General features: G+C 41.2%; 1 pseudogene; it reads right to left on the bottom strand.

Moving 5' to 3' along the window:
• Positions 1–1,008: 1,008 nt before the first annotated feature.
• Positions 1,009–7,552, bottom strand: LOC143671923 (zinc finger protein 532-like; annotated as a pseudogene).
• Positions 7,553–7,805: the final 253 nt, after the last annotated feature.

Below are 7,805 nucleotides of genomic sequence, written 5' to 3'. Positions count from 1 at the left end.
CAATTCACTGACTGATGACTTAGTACACCAGCTTTATGGTATATCAACCAGCCACGAAGTAACCTTGAAGCAATGGTCAGGTCAGTGTTTGCATGACAAGACAACTGGGCCTAATCATTTGGCCAAGTTGACACCAGAATCCAACCATCACACCATATATAAAATTCTTGTTTGTCAGTTGTTTTCTTTCAGCACTTTAATTATTTCAATCCACTTTCTCCTGGCCTCCATGATGTCTAATGATAAATCAAACTGTACTCAATATAATAGTGTGTCCCTTGTACATAACCCATTTCTTTTCTCATGCAGCTTTCAGAACTCTCTTCTTATCCTATGAGTTTAACAGTTTGATTGGTATATGACATGGTGTTATTTTTGTTCATGTTTAACATCCTGTTGTGCTCTGAGATTCTTGGATGTGCATATTCATGTATTTTGCTAAGTTTGAGATATTCTGTCTCAGTATTTATTTAAATATTCCACCTGCCACTTTCTTCCTTTCTTTCTTCTAGAACTCCCATAGAGTACATATTGGTATGCTTGATGGTGTCCCAAAGGTATCTTAAGCTATTTTACATTTTTATGTGTTCTCTTTCCAGTCCTCAGCCTGACTCATTTCAATTGTTTCATCTTTGAGTCCACTGATTCTTTCTTCTGCCAGCCTCAATCTACTTTTTTTTGTCCTTTTCATATGCAAAATGCATTCATTTCATTACAATATCACAAAGACCTTAAACTAATTTAGTAACAATACAAAGTCAAAAACAGTACAAAATCTCATCAAAAGTCAGCTACAATCATGGTCTATCCTAAGGCAAAAAATTCTCTGGCTCAGTACCTGTAAAACTCAGAATAAGCTATCTGCTGCCAACATGCAGAGAAGAAACAGTCATAGGTTAAACAATCCCATTGTCATAGTGGGAGATTGGAATGAAAACTGGGGACACCAGACCCAAACACTTCCAAAAACTTGCAGGGTGAACTCCATTAGATTTCAAAGCCTGAGAGTCATTCATCCTTACAGCTTTTTTCCAAGCTCCTGTGCAGTGGTCCTATTCTCTCCAAATGCTGGGGTGAGGGCTGCAAATTTGGGGACATTGGGGAGACCACCTTTTCCTTGGCTTCACCTTTCCAAACATTGGGCAGCACCTGGGCCCTCTGCTGATGTCCCTGAGGCACAGGCTCAACACCCTCAGAACAATATGGTTGCAGCAAGGATCTCCCCAATCCCAAATGAATGTATTCCATCTTCTCTGAGGCCTGGGGCACCAAAATTCTTCCTGAACATTGAGGTGGAAAGCCCAGCATCTGCCTTCAGGGCAAACTTACCCTCTCCAAGTGCACTGGTGGGTCCACTCTCCTGATCTCTGTAGTGCAGAGTCACCCTGGTAAAAGGCTGTGAGTCTCTTTGGGGAAGACTTGGAGGAAGGTTAACAGTGTAAATTTTGGGCAGTGCAAAATGGTCCTTCCCCAAGGACACCCAGCTCTCCTGTCATTCAAGGGGCTCTGGGTCTGTAACCTTTCTTAAGTCTGGGAATTAAGGGCCTGTGACACTCTGTTTTTATAATTCAATTTAGACTTCTGTTCACTTGACCTAGAATATTTCTGCTTATACAGCTCAAACAAGAATTTAGTAGACTGCCAATCTATTTTACTTCTAGGTACCCTACCATCTACTAGCCAGCACCACAAGTCTCTGAGTCAGATTATTTTGACTCCTGCTTTGAGCCTGTCTATTATGGTGGCCATTCCTGCCTTATCTATGATGATTATCTGTCACCACATGGCTTCTCCCAACTCAGGATCCAATCACTCCCATGGTGTTTAGGGTTACCACCTCAGTGGCAGCAGTTTCCACGGTAATATCTGCTCTTTAGACAAGGGCAACTGCAGAGATCTTCAAGGCTGATGGAGCTAGCCTCATGAATTTATTTCTCAAGTTTTTTTGAAAGATGTATCCTCTGGGCATTCCCAGGGTATGTGAGCAGGTCTTCCATGATAAATCCATTCTAACATTCCCATCTCTCTAAGCTTCTGGATCCCCTTATCTACATTATACCAGGACAGTTATGGCATTTTGACCTCAGATAATGTCAGCCACTTTTGATCCATGTTTCAGCCAACTATCCAAACAAACTGTTAATGTCCTTTCTAACCCCTTGTGCTACAACACTGAATGCAAAATTTCTGCTTGGTGGACCATATCAATAAATCCATCTAGTCTAACTTTATATTCCTTCATCATTATCTTATACCCTTAATATACATTCCCACATATATTCCCCTGATTTCTCTCTATGCAGATTGGTGAACTCATGCAGTTCTTTTGGAGTATGGTGTATGTCTGCAAGGGTCACACTTTGTACTTCACCTTTTGGAGCCTATTGGGACTTGAGTCTAGTTATAGATCTTGAAGAAATGAAAGACGGTGGGGGTGTGTCATGAAAAGAAATAGAAGTGACTTTCAAGCCAATTACCTCAGGCCATTTTATTGCAGTTTCATCTGATGAAACAAGATCAGTTGCTCCAGACAGAGGAGTGAGGGCTTTTTCTCCAGGGGAGGTGGTAACAGAATTAGCAGGCAGTGAAGGGTTACTTTCATTAGGATGAGGTTGGATGGCTGACTCCTCTGAGGAGACTGGAGGCCAGTAAGCTTTTTCCTAGAGACAGCCTAGAGGTTGGTAAGTTCTTTCCTTAAGGCAGTCCATTACAGATCTATCTAGCAAAGTCTCATCAGATTCCAGGGATTCCCTCTCCCCATCACCATCATTATCAAGGTATATATCACCATCCTACATTTCAGGATCCCATTTGTTTCCAATCAAAGCCCTTACATTAATAGCAGATGCCCTAAAAGATTGAGATTTTAGTTTACACTGTATATCTGCTACTCACACAATGAGGCTTTGTGTTTGGTTTTCAGAGATCTCAAGTCTGCAACCACAGGAAAGAAGATTTTCTTTCAGGGCACACATGGAAACTTTTATATCATTCATACAGCATTGAAGTTTCAAATTTGAAGCCCTCAGCTCATCTCTTTCACTGATCACTGTATCCAGTGTATCTAACAGCCAATGATTATCATTGCACCTCTTAATTCCACAAAATTCCACAAAGGTGTCAAAAACATTATCAACCAGAGCCTTCCCTCATATAAGTGTACAATTAGCAAAATCTAATGATATTTTAATGATCTCTTTTGTCAGCTCACCCATGGACTTTCAGTGCCATCTTGATTATTGGAAACATCATTAGTGCTTCTGAGCCCAGTGAGAGTAGAAAGTCAAATATAAAAACACATTTTTAAGACTCTGTTTCTCAAGAACCCCACTTGTGGTACCAAGCTGTGTTACTCAGGGTTCTCTAGAGAAACAGATCCAACAGGATAGCTCTGTAAATTTGAAGTTTATAAAAGTGTCACAAGCAAATATGGGAATGGAAGAATCCAAAATCTGTACGGCAAGCTGTGAAGCTGACAGCTCCAACAAAGGGTCTGGATGAAGTTCACATGAGAGGCTCACTGGCTGAAGAAGCACTGAAAGAAGTCTCGCTCCTTCCTTAAAAGGCTTCAGCTGATTGGAATATCATGTTGTGGGATGCATACCTTAGTTGATTGACGATGTGATCAGCCACAGATGCAATCAACTGACTGACGATTTAATGAACCAGCCATGAAATATCCTTGCAGCAACAGCCAGACCAATGCTTGCCTGACAAGACAACTGGGCATAATCATTTGACCAAGTTGACACCAGAACCTAACCATCCCAATGTCTTCTTTTAGTTTGCTGAATTTTTTAGTTGCAGGCTTAATGCTTAAATGTGAGCTTATACCCAAGTTTGGAGGCCCTTCAATATTTTTCAATGTTCTATGCACAGACTGACATGGCCCATCTATAACTGACTTCTGCGCATAAAAAGAGAGGAGTCTTGACACTTGAAAATATATACCTTTTGGTTTTCACTGCGTTGGTCAAAGTTTGATACACCAAGGTTTGCAGGGTAAATACAGTGTTACACATGGAATATTTATATACTGTTTTTGGTAATTCTATCTTGATGCCAGGATGCTGTGTGTAAGCATGGGACAGACTTAAATATCATTGTATAAATAAGGCACTTGTAGAAGACTGCACAGTGAGATCTTTAAATTTGAGATATCAGAGCATCCGTGTCAGAGTACAAATCATTGCAATGTATACATTGAAAGCCACCTTTCCATATTTATTGTAGTTTTTGTTGACATGGTCTTGAGATGGCCCCACACTCAGAGCTGATGGATTATCAGGTGTTAAACACCATCTGGCAGATAGTGCATGTCTTTTGTCCACTTCTATCTGCTGCCTGCTGGAAATGGGTAGCAAGTGAATTCTCATCCTGGAAAACACTCCAAGCACTTTAGACTAAGTCTACAAACTTTGGACAGGTCTTCATCTAGAGGCATAGTATGAAGGAAGGGAAATAATCTTTCTGGTTATGCTAGACTGAATTTTTGTCACAGAGTGTGTACCAACACCCACAGATGCCTGAAGAGTGAAAGGTGAAGCAGAAGCATTGCTAGACAGAGAAACTATCATTTGATCTGCTGGAAATGGCTTTAAAATTAAGTGATAGCACTGCATGACAACTCCTTTCTGGATGTGCCAGTGAGCATGGGAAAGGACACTGCACTTATTGCAAACAACTATGGTCTTTGCACAATGGTTATGCATTACTTCAACATGCATTCTATACCTTTCATATTGTTGAGTCAGACTCTTTTCCAGAGCAAAAATGTCACCACATTTCAAGCACTTATAACCAGGAGACAGTAACATGATACTTGCATTTGGAGGACTGAGGTTCAGAATGTAAACTGGGACTGGATTAACACTACTCAGCACTTTGTTGAAAGCTTCCACCACAGAACTATGCATGGAGGACATCAACAGGACTTGGGGTAGTTTTTTGGGTGGTTGCTAGGCTGTTGCATTGATTATTGCCTACTTTATTTGTCGTTGAGAGTTGGCTAGCAATTGTCAGAGTTCCAAGGTGGCCTGAGCACCCTGAGACAGAAGATTAAGGTTGCCAAGGTGCACCATCTTTGGCATGAGTCTGGTGTTGGCTAGGCTGGATGCTGGTACCACAACCATTTTTTGCTGGATGATGATGTAGTCACTCTAGAGAGAGGCAGCAGATATAAACATGGATTTCACCATCATGTTGTTAGCAAGCTTCAAGTTAATGACTTGGGATCCTGTCATCTTCAAGAAGAAATTGGGAGGAATGTAATAGCCACAGGTTTAAAATTTACCTATTTGGGTGTTGGCTTCTCAGGAGAAATGGCATTGGTGACAATGGCCAAGAGGAGAGGTGCTCTGGGGGGAGAGGAAAGAAAAGCAGCTGAAGTTTAAAAGGAAAAAAGGGATGTCACAGAAGCCATCATGGATGTCACCTGTTCTGAAGTCTTTATTCCAGAATTGGGATTGACTTCTGGTAAGACTCTGGTCACTGTCTCTTTATCTCCCCAAAGAATACTTAATGGTTTTTATGAGACCTTGGGAATTGCTGGTGTTGATCCAGTAGGAGATGACAGTGATCCCTTGCTGCTGTTTCCACTTAAAACACTCCTGAGACTATCTGGTTGCTTTATGGATGCTTTTATCACCCTATCAATAAGACTCTGGGATTCAGGAGACTTTTCAATGGTTCTTGGACTATTGTTTACTTCTTTTGGTACTAGAGAGAATTCCCTTGGATTGGTCACTGTTTCTTTGCAAGAATCTTGAGGCAGGCTTTTTAGCATTATGTGCCACGATTGCAGCTGTACATGAAGAAAACTCGGTGGATGACTTTATCTTTGTGCAAGGCTGACACATGAATGTTCTTCTCAGAGCTCAATTTTATATAAAATACCCTGTTTTCAAGCACATTTACAGAGTTTTCCTTCCATTTATCTTACAGTTTTCTAAAAGGTTGATAAACACCCAGATTTATAGAATTTTTAACAGCCTTGTTTTTATCTATGTTGCCTAAAGTAGAAATTCCTGTGTTGCTTGTTTCCCCTCCAAGTGTCATGATTTTGACATTGTCTTGTTGTGAACCAGATCCTGTCAACACATCTGACCTAAAATTTGAACACAATTCCTCTTTGTCAGGAGGTCATCCACTTCTATTTTCTCATCATCATCAAACTCCTCAGCATTTGAGATAGGACTAAACTGGCTGAAAGCTGAGTCCTTAACATCACCTCTAAGGTAGGCATATCTCCTTTCAAGGACTTCATTCCATCTTTACTTGTAACTATCTAGAGAGGATGCTACAAGGAACCCATAATGAAAGCTATTGCCTGTGTAATAATGGCCATCTATCTCCATGCCCTTGGAAGAATCAAGGTTCTGAATATTCTTCATAGCACTGACGCCAATGTCAGAAGAGGATGAGGTATGGGAGTCACCTTCTACATGTTCGTTCTGCTTATGTGGCTTTCATGGTCAATATGCCCAGACTCCATAGCTGCTTTAGGGTCCACCATGTCTGGGATGTCAAATACTGCCAGGAGGTCATCAAAGTTTAGGATCTTCATATTTTCCATGGTAATGAATGTGATCAGATGTTCTTATGAACCTTGAACCTTTAGAAAGACTTTTGGCCATTGTTCAGTCACTACCATACAGTTTCATTCTCTGTAAATATGAAAAGATTAAAATCAGCCCTAGTAAACAGGATTTTTTGGCCTTCATAATAGGCAGAAGTATCCCCCAACAACCTTTAGTAGCTTCTAAAAGGAAAAGCAGCAAACAGAGCATATCAATTGTTCAGCATGGCACCACTAGCTGCTGCTGCTGCTGCTGCAGTCATCCTTGTAGTGGCGGTGGCTGCTTCCATGTTTTGAGCGTGTCACCTGCATTACTGCTCCTGGGATTTGTCTGTGTGCCTGTGCAAAGGAGTGGCCTTGCTGCCTCCCATGCAGTGGCCCAGGCTCCTAGTAGCCATCATTACACTGCTCCACTGCCCAACCAACATGGCATCGCCAAATACTCCACCAGGGCTGGGCCTTGCTGGGCACCGCTCTCCAGGCTGCAGCTGGGGTGGACCCACCTCGGGGGCTTAGACTGGGGTGGGGGCCTGGCTCATGGAGCCCCAGTCTTTATTATTATTATTATTATTATTATTATTATTAAGCCTTTGTTGCTTACTCAATTTTAAAAAATTCCATCTTGTATTTCAGGAAACGGTTTATATGTAGTTATCTGATCATTATTTCAGTAACTTAAGGAAGTCTTTGGGAGTTTAAATCTATTATTTGTTTCTTCCTGTCAGTGCTCACTCATAATATTTTTTGTTCTTGTGTGTTTGTGACATTTTATTGTGTGCTCATGTTTTATTGATCCTTATCTGTGGGACTCCAAGGAGTGTAAATAGAAGAATTTGCTTTTGACTCTGTGTATCCCAAGGTACACTACTAACCCTGGATCATTTTAGCTCCTTTTTTGGATCTTGGCTTAATGCCCACAGCCTCAAATTCAGCTTCCCTCCTTGATGCAGGCCCAAAGTTAGTTTTCTGATCCATGTCGGTACCTGTAACATTTGCCCTCCCATCTAAGCCATTTTTCAGCTTGTTTGTGGCTACCTGCTCTAGTTTCAGCTTAAAACCTCTTTGATTAGCAGCCTGGGTGCCTAAAAACTCTCTCTTACTATGAGTTCAGCAATACATTAAGCACCTTTCTTATTCAAGACCTGATTGATGCTTTGTGACAAATCCCCTCAATATATCTACTCCACTACACTGCTACAACAACTCTTCCCATTTCTTCTTCAAACCA

Source organism: Tamandua tetradactyla, chromosome X, assembly GCF_023851605.1.
Source record: "Tamandua tetradactyla isolate mTamTet1 chromosome X, mTamTet1.pri, whole genome shotgun sequence".
In the NCBI taxonomy this organism is placed as follows: domain Eukaryota; kingdom Metazoa; phylum Chordata; class Mammalia; order Pilosa; family Myrmecophagidae; genus Tamandua; species Tamandua tetradactyla.
The sequence above is the reverse complement of the archived record's forward strand: the minus strand, read 5'-3'. Positions and strand labels throughout refer to the sequence as shown.